Genomic DNA, 9,958 nt, shown 5'->3' on the forward strand with positions numbered 1-9,958 from the left:
GGCTGCTACTGTCCGTTAACAGATAGCATTTGTGTTCGAGAGTCAAAACCAACGCAGTTAAGAGGTTATTCTGGTAACCGATGTACGTTATTAAAGAGCGCAAAGTAGCGAGGCGTAGTTTACGGCAGTGCACTGCACTGCTGTCCATAAATGTATCAGTGCTCTTTGCTGTCGCCTGAACGCTTATATCATCTAGGCCAGTGTCGATTACATGAGTATCTTCTTCTTTACTTTATCTGTTTTACAGCAAACATGGGGATATACAGTAGTCTTGGACAAGAGTGTGCTCAGACTGTCAAAAAAAAAAAAAAATGGTTTAAATGGCTCTGAGCACTATGGGACTTAACATCTGTGGTCATCAGTCACCTAGAACTTAGAACTACTTAAACCTAACTAGCCAAACCTAACTAGCCATCACATACATCCATGCCCGAGGCAGGATTCGAACCTGCGACCGTAGTGGTCGCGCGGTTGCAGACTGAAGCGCCTAGAACCACATGGCCACACCGGCCGGTTGCTCAGACAGTCGAGAGAGAAACATATCGCCGCTTATTAATTAAATACGCTGTGCGAACATTCAATGGCTTTAGAAAAAAAAAACTAAGTTTAATGTATTATACGGGAAAATACTGGTAGCTGGAGGAATAAAGCAGCAAGAGTCTGGAAATGTGACGTTAAAAGACGATATACGTAGTTACTGGGACGTGTCTGTGTTATTATTTTTCGGGTATCATTGCAGATTTGTCAATAAGTGTTTATCCATAATGTGCACAAAATCATTTAATGGTAATCTTAGAGTTTTACTTTCTTCATTTACCATTGTTTTCTGACCTTTTTTAATTAAAGGGTATGGAACAATATATGTCCCTCCTCTTTTCCTGTTTCCCTTCAGACCCTCTGACCCTCTGCATCCAGCCATAGTGCCTCTCACCTGCCTCTCTGTCGATCTGTCGATCTGTTCTTCTCCTTTCTGCCACCCTGCACCGTTGTCGTCCTGTTCCCCAGTCCCTACATCACTCTTTCCCTCTGTGCCTATTTCCCTCTGCTTCGGCTTCTCCCTGCCCCTCTGCCGCTGTGCTCCTCTGTAACCCAGTAGCTGTAACCCTCTTTGCCCCTGTTTCACTGTTCTTCTGTCCCTATACCTCTCTGCATATCTCCCCCTCTAACACCCTGCCACCCTCTCCGACTCTACCCCTCTTCCCCCTTCACCTCTGCACAGTTGCCCTTCCGTCCCACTGCCCCTCCACCATTCCGTCTCTCTTCCTTCTCATAGACCCTACCTTCTACCCCACTGCCACTCTAACCCTTTGCCCCACAGCCCCTTCGTCTCTCAGTCCCTCAGCCCCTCTATCCTTCTGCCCTCTGCCTCTCCCCAGTTCCATTCTTCCCTCCTACCCAACCTTCCTCTAACCCTCTGTGTTTCTTTGTTTCCTTACTCCTATTCTGAACCATTTTCTATTTTTGCGTTCCCTGTGGCAGTCAATTAAGCCAGATAATTTCATTCACTCATTTTACAAAGAGATACATTACTACTTGCACATAATGTGTAAGCAGTAACACGTATTATTGAGGCAATTCCAAGAAAATCGCAAGAGATTGAAACGGTACAGTAGTTTCGTCTCCATAAGCAGCAGGTTTCGCTGCTCGCTCGCACCGTGATATACAAACAGAGGCGGCTCTGTCGCCAGTTTTATTGCACGATGCGGCCGGCCGCGGGTGCAACACAACCCATGTGGACGGGTGGAAAGAAATGTGTCAGGCTTCATAATACGTATTTATGTGTGTCGTGTATTATACATTTCTTGTACGTGAATGTGAATCTGCACTTGAACTTTCCTAATCCTTTCTGTAAAGCGTGGCCAAATCTTAGTTGGGAAGTAGTTCTGTAGTGTAGTAGTGCCCACCTTTCTCCTGGGTAGGGGATCTGAGAGACAGCACAGGCAGGTAAAAGTCAAAGACTTTCCAGTGTCATAAGATTTGGGGTGGAGAGGTTGGTCACGGCCAAGTGGTTCGACCACCCCCTCCACCGGGGCCCAGGAAGACCTCCGGGTGCCCGCCATATTCTGCGAGTGTTACAGAAGACGGGTAAGTGAGCAGACGTGCCCTCAGTGCGTCTGTCTCAATGTTCACGCATGGAAGAGAGGTATTTGAATATTTGTACTAATTCTTTTATTTCCAGCTTTGGAGTGTGGAAGGAAATGGATGTTCTCGTTTAATTCCGGATATTTGACCCCCTGTGTTAATGTATCTGGTCCCCAGTTTGCCCGTTATCCTCCTCACATAGCGGATGTCCCATGTAAAATATTGGGAGACTTTGGTGGTACACATTTGGCCAACGCAATTCCGTCTTGCCCGTAGAAATGTGCGTGCTGTTAGTATATAATGTACCCGAGCTATAAGTTATAAAATTGTAATATCTGTAAACTGGAACAATTGCTGCAATCGCTGTAAAATTGAGTAATAATGTTTAAAATAAATAGGTCATCAATTGTCATCAATCTTTAACATACCTTAAAAAATCACATAGGACTCCAGTTAAAGGAATTCATTTAAAAATAGAAGATATAGAGTGCAGGGTCCCACACATAAGCGTGTGAGCCCTCCAGCCCCTTGCCTAGCATCGTACAGAAAGGGCACGCTCTCTAGGTAGCGCTCTCAAGCTCCCCTCCCCAGTTATACGTTGCGCAATTTTCATTCAGGGCTTGACGACATCAACTTACATATGGAGTCCCTAGGCAAGTAGGTTTGACGGTAATGTTTCAAGATGTTTGACACATCAAATACACTCCTGGAAATGGAAAAAAGAACACATTGACACCGGTGTGTCAGACCCACCATACTTGCTCCGGACACTGCGAGAGGGCTGTACAAGCAATGATCACACGCACGGCACAGCGGACACACCAGGAACCGCGGCGTTAGCCGTCGAATGGCGCTAGCTGCGCAGCATTTGTGCACCGCCGCCGTTAGTGTCAGCCAGTTTGCCGTGGCATACGGAGCTCCATCGCAGTCTTTAACACTGGTAGCATGCCGCGACAGCGTGGACGTGAACCGTATGTGCAGCTGACGGACTTTGAGCGAGGGCGTATAGTGGGCATGCGGGAGGCCGGGTGGACGTACCGCCGAATTGCTCAACACGTGGGGCGTGAGGTCTCCACAGTACATCGATGTTGTCGCCAGTGGTCGGCGGAAGGTGCACGTGCCCGTCGACCTGGGACCGGACCGCAGCGACATTGTGCATGCTCTGTTGCCTGTGTCTATGTGCCTATGGTTCTGTCAGTGTGATCATGTGATGTATCTGACCCCAGGAATGTGTCAATAAAGTTTCCCCTTCCTGGGACAATGAATTCACGGTGTTCTTTTTTCCATTTCCAGGAGTGTATGTACCGGTGCCTTGCGATTCTAAGCACGACATGCCGGCAGTCAGATGGTTAGCGTTCAAGACACATAATCGGTAGATACCTGGATCAAATCACAATCATCTCTTTTAATTTATTATATTTTTCTCACCACTAGCGGTATTATTTCATATGTGCGACATTTGAAAGGTAATCTAAAGACAAAACACGTGTTTTTGCATGACATTTTACTGAATTTCCATGCTATTTGGCTGAATTTTAATTCTTACAAAAAATATTAAATTTATAACTATCAACAAGTAAATGCTAGGACGTATAAAATTTTGCTGGACGAGTGTGCATGCCGTGATTTGCGAAATCCTTTATACCTACAATTGGGTAAGGCACCCAGACCTGCTTTGCTCCGGCGCTTCGACCTGCAGACACAGGTCGCATATTGCAGTTAACTTGCGTAGTGGTAAGACGTTTTTCATGTACCACGAATGAATTGTGTACGTGCGATTTTTCGAAAATCCAATCACAGTCCTCAATTTGAAAGTTAATGAAGATATACGTGTTTTTTAATTAGATTACCTTTCAAATCTCATACATATTAGATGATACGATCACCGCTGAAACAAAAAATAATTTTAAAAAAAGAGACGAGTGGCACTTGATGTAGATATCCATCAATTACGGAGCTATAACGCTACCCTCATCAGTGCCGCCATCTCATGTTCGGAGTCACAACGCACCAGTACATATTTGACGTGAAAGACGTCTCTTCCGATTTCCTCTAAACTGCATATGTTGTATGCTTTAGTTCTTTCACATTATGTTTTCCCGATGGACCATTAAAGTGCACCAAGTCTGAAGTATACCCGTGATCATGGCATCGTTGCCTCCCCTTCTTAGTTGAAAGATGATTTGCAAAGTTGAAAATATTTTGGGTTTATGTAAGTAATGTTACGTACTGCAAATAGTTTTCATGCTTCATATGTCTATCGGCAGTCCTAGTAATTTATACATTATATACGTTGCTCAGCAGAGTCATTCGCGGCTTCGCTATCTGCCTGTATTTAAACTTGTATTTGATTTATGATACTGCGACTGAGAATGCTTTCATGGCTGGGGTAGCAAGCGAGAATATTACAAAGATTCGTTCGATGTCACCAAACTTTGAATATGAATTAGTTGCCGAAGCCCGTTAGTTCTAACCGCGTCTGTAAACTTTGTCTCTGGTTTTTAAACGAGATTGTTTAACTGTGGATCATCGAAGTAGCGTACGGAACTGATGTCGTTACCTGCTGGCGAATATTTCGGAAATTATCTAGCAGCGTCACGAGAAATTACTTGCTATTTAAATGCATGCCTTTTTCAGCGAAGATTTTGCTGCGTTCCTCTCAATTCGAATACCTTACAACTCAGAATCTCCATGGGATCATTGTACAGAAAGAACCATACGAATGAATACTGCAAAACGTACACCTTACAGGAAACTATGGGCATCTTATATCATAACTGTCATTATAAGATATATGCGGAATTTTACACCATACTTACAAAGTTGTGGTTGAAATGGTTCAAATGGCTCTGAGCACTATGCGACTTAACTTCTGAGGTCATCAGTCGCCTAGAACTTAGAACTAATTAAACCTAACTAACCTAAGGACAGCACATACATCCATGCCCGAGGCAGGATTCGAACCTGCGGCCGTAGCGGTCACGCGGTTCCAGACTGAAGCGCCTAGAGCCGCACGGCCATACCGGCCGGCTACAAAGTTGTGATCTTAGTATTTGACTACATAGATGCTCACCTCTGAATGCGTAAAACGCAAACATTAAGACTTCGAAAAATCTCATGGATTATTGAGTCTCTACGAATCACATGAGTCTTAACAGGCAAGAAATGTTTCACCAGTGCTCTGTTCACGTTGTCGAAAACTGAAATTCCGTACGTCAGTCAGTAATATATATTCATTATTTTGTTCGTCAGGTGGTCATGTTAAGATTTGTTCCCCATACTCTCAATATAAAGAATTCAGAGCAGTGTATGACAGTGCAGTCGAAGTAGTGGATGACACTTATCTCAAAAATACTTCACTTGCATCGCGCTTCAGCTGCCTCCCGTGCCTTTACGCGTGAAGGCGGGTAAATTCCTTTTAGCTCCTTACGACGAATAGTCTGGGAAACGAAACTCAAGAGGAAAATCCATTCACATTTTCAGCTGCTTTCAAGTTTCAGTAAATAATAAAGCAACTATATACTTACCACTAACAGCAATACAGTCGCAGTGTCGTACTAATATGACAACCTGCAACAAAGGAAAGAGAGGTCTTAGTACAATGCTAATTATTATCTTCTTATAGCAATGGCATATGAAACACCGTTTTCAGTACTACAGAGTTATGTGGGCAGATTCATGGCATGCTGAGAGGGATTTATAAAACTAGAATGCGTTACTCATTAAAAAAGCACAATGGTACTTCTTATGTTATTCTGGCAGATATTAAAGATGTTGTTTTAATAATACACAGCGCCAAAAGGTTGTCACGTACATACAAATTAGTACCGAAGCGGTGCAAGCAACATGTACTATGTTAACTTTCTGGTATCCCACAACAAAGACTGAAGTGTGAGGCAAGTAAGTTACGTGCTCAGCTTTAATACCTATACCGCTAATGCACTGAACTGTGTACGAAAATGAGTATCTCGTCTGTAATTAAAGAACAGAAAATTTGTATAAGAATACAAAAAGAATTTATCACACCTAGTTCGTAAGGGCGACACAAGACCACTACATGGCTAAACGAATAAAAGGGAATAAACAATCATCGATCCTTCATCACTTGCATCACTTGAACTGGGAGAAACAATACTCTTTACGCCGTGAGAATATCGTCTTTCATGGCTGTTCTGTATTACTAAATGCCTAAACCGGGACAGGGCCACCTACTCCCAGTTGCAGCTTGGATTTATAATTTCTTACAGCGGCTGTAACACAATTATCGATATTACCTATAGTGGCATTATACCTATTGTGGTCTTATCTAAATAATTTCTCTGTTGTTACCTAATGTTCCGTGTAACTATGCTCTTTGATGTAACTTCGATGTAAACGTTTTATTCTTTATTTAGGACGATTTATATAATTAAAATTAATTTATGAACATAATTTCAATGTGCTATAAAAGAAAGTAAAAGCTAGAAATTTAATTATAACACTGGTTCATATATAGGGAAAGTGGGTTTTTAATCATGTAAAACTTGGAGTGAAGTCCCTCCGCAACCGAACTGGCTAGGAGGGAACAGAAAAGGTGGATTTGGCGGTCGAACTGTAAGGTTCCTGTGTGGAATGAGTCAGTTGTTTGCTACTAGTCAATGGGTAGGCATCTTGTGAACTGAAAGAGGCGAGAAGAACTGCAAGATTGCATAATATAGTATCGGATGTGGAAATAATACGGCTTATTTTTCATGGCATACTTTGATGACCTCTGTACTACGAAAATCTGACACTAAAAAGAGAATTTTCAGAGCTCGTCACAGAGGAGGAGCCATGGATATCTTTGCCTTCCTTATCTGAATAGTACAGGAGATCGGCGGGTGTCACCAACTTCATATCACGTTATCAGTTGAGGACTGTATGATTGCATGGACCAGTTATTTGGTTTCGTTTTCAGTAATAATTTTGTGTTCGGTAAACTTTGTGTTGAGCCACCATATTTGATCCTCAGTCACTTACCCTGACCGTCTCCTGTCCCAAGTGCTATGATGAATCCTAGTAACCTCTTTTACTGGACTGAAAAGCCATTATTTTCCTTAACAAAAGTTACTAAACTTTGTGGAGTTGTAAGGTATTTAATTATTTAGAGAGTATAAATTTGAAATACACGACGTATTTTTCGTGGATGGACAGTTAAACCATTCATCCCGAAATTTTTTAAATTGAAATAATAGTGTTTACAGTTTCATGTGTACTGTTAACCGTTTTTCCTATTTTGTGTTGTGACTAAAGTGATTGGCCACGATCTGAAACAACCACCGAATTTGATTCTGGGTCACCAGACTGGGTGTTGAGCCAAATTTTAAACGTCGTTTTACAATAACGGCTATCAAAAATAAGCAACTGGCCATAATTATTTAAACTATACTAGTTCCAGGTGCCACATATTCCAAATGGTTCAAATGGCTCTGAGCACCATGGAACTTAACATCTGTAGTCATCAGTCCCCTAGAACTTAGAACTACTTAAACCTAACTAACCTAAGGACATCACACACATCCATGCCCGAAGCAGGATTCGAACCTGCTACCGTAGCAGTCGCGCGGTTCCGGACTGAGTGCCTAGAACCGCGAGACCACCGCGGCCGGCCACACATATTCCATTGGAGCTAAATAACGTAAGGTAGGGAAGATTCCTTGAGAACGCAAGTAATATTCAGTACGAAACGTCTACTATTTCAACAGTAATAATTTCCTGTAATTAAACTCACGAAGGTACCTCTTGTCCAGTCAATAAGTGCTCCATCCTTATTAATCCTTTACCGATGATTATCATAATTTTCCTATTGTTATGTACAGATAGTAAGAGCTATTGAGAGCCACTTGTTGTCTAAACACGTTAATACTTCTGTAGTGTAATTCAAGCCAATTCACTAGAACAGTACTTGCTAAATGGTGCTACTGTTCTGAATCTTATCAGCAAAACAGAACTTTAGTATGAAATAAACTCAACCCACAAAGGTAGCCTTGTTTATGGATCATGTTAGTACTGAATACTATTTTGCCTAAATAAGCTGGCGACCTATTTTTGCCATGTAATTAGTTTACTTGACTACTAACAGAGCCTCTGATCCATTCCCGTTCGTTTTGCTATTGTATCCTCTCGATAACAATCTTCCCAGAATCGAAAAAAATATCGGTAGGTTTCCATTACACACACAGTCACGGTCACAAAAATCGTCTCTAAGGTGTAACATTATCGGCATAGTACTAGTATAATAGTAGCCGGTAGTGTTATAGGGAGACAAAAATTTTATTTTCAGTATTTCATACAGTTATTTACCGAATTTAAAATTTCAAGTACTATCTTAATCAACTCATAAGGAGCTACAATCTTTTGTTAAGGGCATGATACAAAAAGTCAAGTATTGGAATTAGAAGCTGTGTATACGTGTGGAGGCAGCATGAGTCACTATACGCAAATTGCGCAGACTTTTGCAGTCAGTATTTGAGACTTCTAACAAACTTTACACATAGTTTAAAACCCGTCGGAAACTTTTTCTCGTTGGCATCCTTACGAAATCGTAAAAGGAAGAAAGTTTATCGAAAAAATGGTTCAAATGGCTCTGAGCACTATGGAACTTAACATCTCTGGTCATCAGTACCCTAGAACTTAGAACTACTTAAACCTAACTAACCTAAGGACAACACACACATCCATGCCCGAGGCAGGATTCGAACCTGCGACCGTAGCAGTCGCGCGGCTCCGGATTGAGCGCCTAGAACCGCTAGACCACCGCGGCCGGCAAGAAAGTTTATCGCTTACTATACTTTTGCTGTTCATGCAGTAAACTTCGACATTACGGCTGACGTTTTAGTGTGTTATTACTTTACTACTTACCTTACTCGCAACACATTTTGCAGAGGTACCCCGCTGAATGTATTTGCAAAATTGTATAATAGTACGATACATAAATGAAGACTTATTACGTATAAATTTTGAGATGCGTGAAAAAGTAGCATTTGTTTAAAGCGGATCGCAAGTTACCCTCTAGTGTCTGGCTTCATAGAACTTCACAACTTCGAATAATGTTTAAGTGTTAGTGAAAACCTTCTCTATACTTTCTCTCGCTTGCAATCTGAACGTCAAATAGTTTACACATTAGCTCACTTCTACAGTAATCAGAAGTCAGAAGCTGTTTTGTACACGGCAGCTCCATTCATTAAGGAATATAGGGTTTACTGATCACATACATTTGTACTCCTCCCGAGCAGATATTAACTAACTGTGAAATGTATTCATGAACAGGGGGGAGAACCGAAAAGGCAGTAGGTATGGCACAAAATCAATTGTAGCCGTTGAATATCACTTGTGATACAGGAAAACAAGGCTGTCGGTAGATAAGCGCTGTCAGTCAATGCTGTTGAGTTCACACTGACAGCCGTCGCTCATATTTCATCTAAATCAGTTCAGGCGATGGTTGCAAGGCAGGTATGCAGTAATGGCATCCGAGTAGCAATTCTCGTTGCAAACTCTTTGAGAAATAGACGGTTAGGATCTATAGTGACACACACACACACACACACACACACACACACACACACACACATGTTTGAGAGAAGCAGAGAGAGAGAGAGAGAGAGAGAGAGAGAGAGAGAGAGAGAAAAGTATCGGCTCTTCAATTTTCGTCACAGGCTTACACAGTATACCCGAACTTACCGACTAAATTTCTGTTGTTATTCATGAATATTTTCCCTCGGGGTATCGTTAAATAATGTGATTATTAAATAAATCGGTTTGTTACTGCAGCTACTCTTACTTCTGCGAAAATAGAAACACAACAGTGATAACGCCTGTAATCGGCGAGCATCACCAAACCCACAATAGAAGGCTTTGA

At 41.9% G+C, this 9,958-nt stretch overlaps 1 protein-coding gene across 1 annotated transcript in view; it reads right to left on the reverse strand.

Moving 5' to 3' along the window:
• LOC126262621 (sex peptide receptor) overlaps nucleotides 1-5,653 on the reverse strand; it is a 1,348,766-nt gene extending 1,343,113 nt beyond the window's left edge. Inside the window, exon 1 of the mRNA XM_049959378.1 lies at nucleotides 5,610-5,653. The gene's annotated coding sequence lies outside the window, so the exon portion shown is untranslated. The remainder of the gene's footprint in view (nucleotides 1-5,609) is intronic.
• Between the last annotated feature and the right edge of the window lie 4,305 nt (nucleotides 5,654-9,958).

The sequence above is a fragment of the Schistocerca nitens genome, chromosome 6 (genome assembly GCF_023898315.1).
Source record: "Schistocerca nitens isolate TAMUIC-IGC-003100 chromosome 6, iqSchNite1.1, whole genome shotgun sequence".
Lineage (NCBI taxonomy): Eukaryota > Metazoa > Arthropoda > Insecta > Orthoptera > Acrididae > Schistocerca > Schistocerca nitens.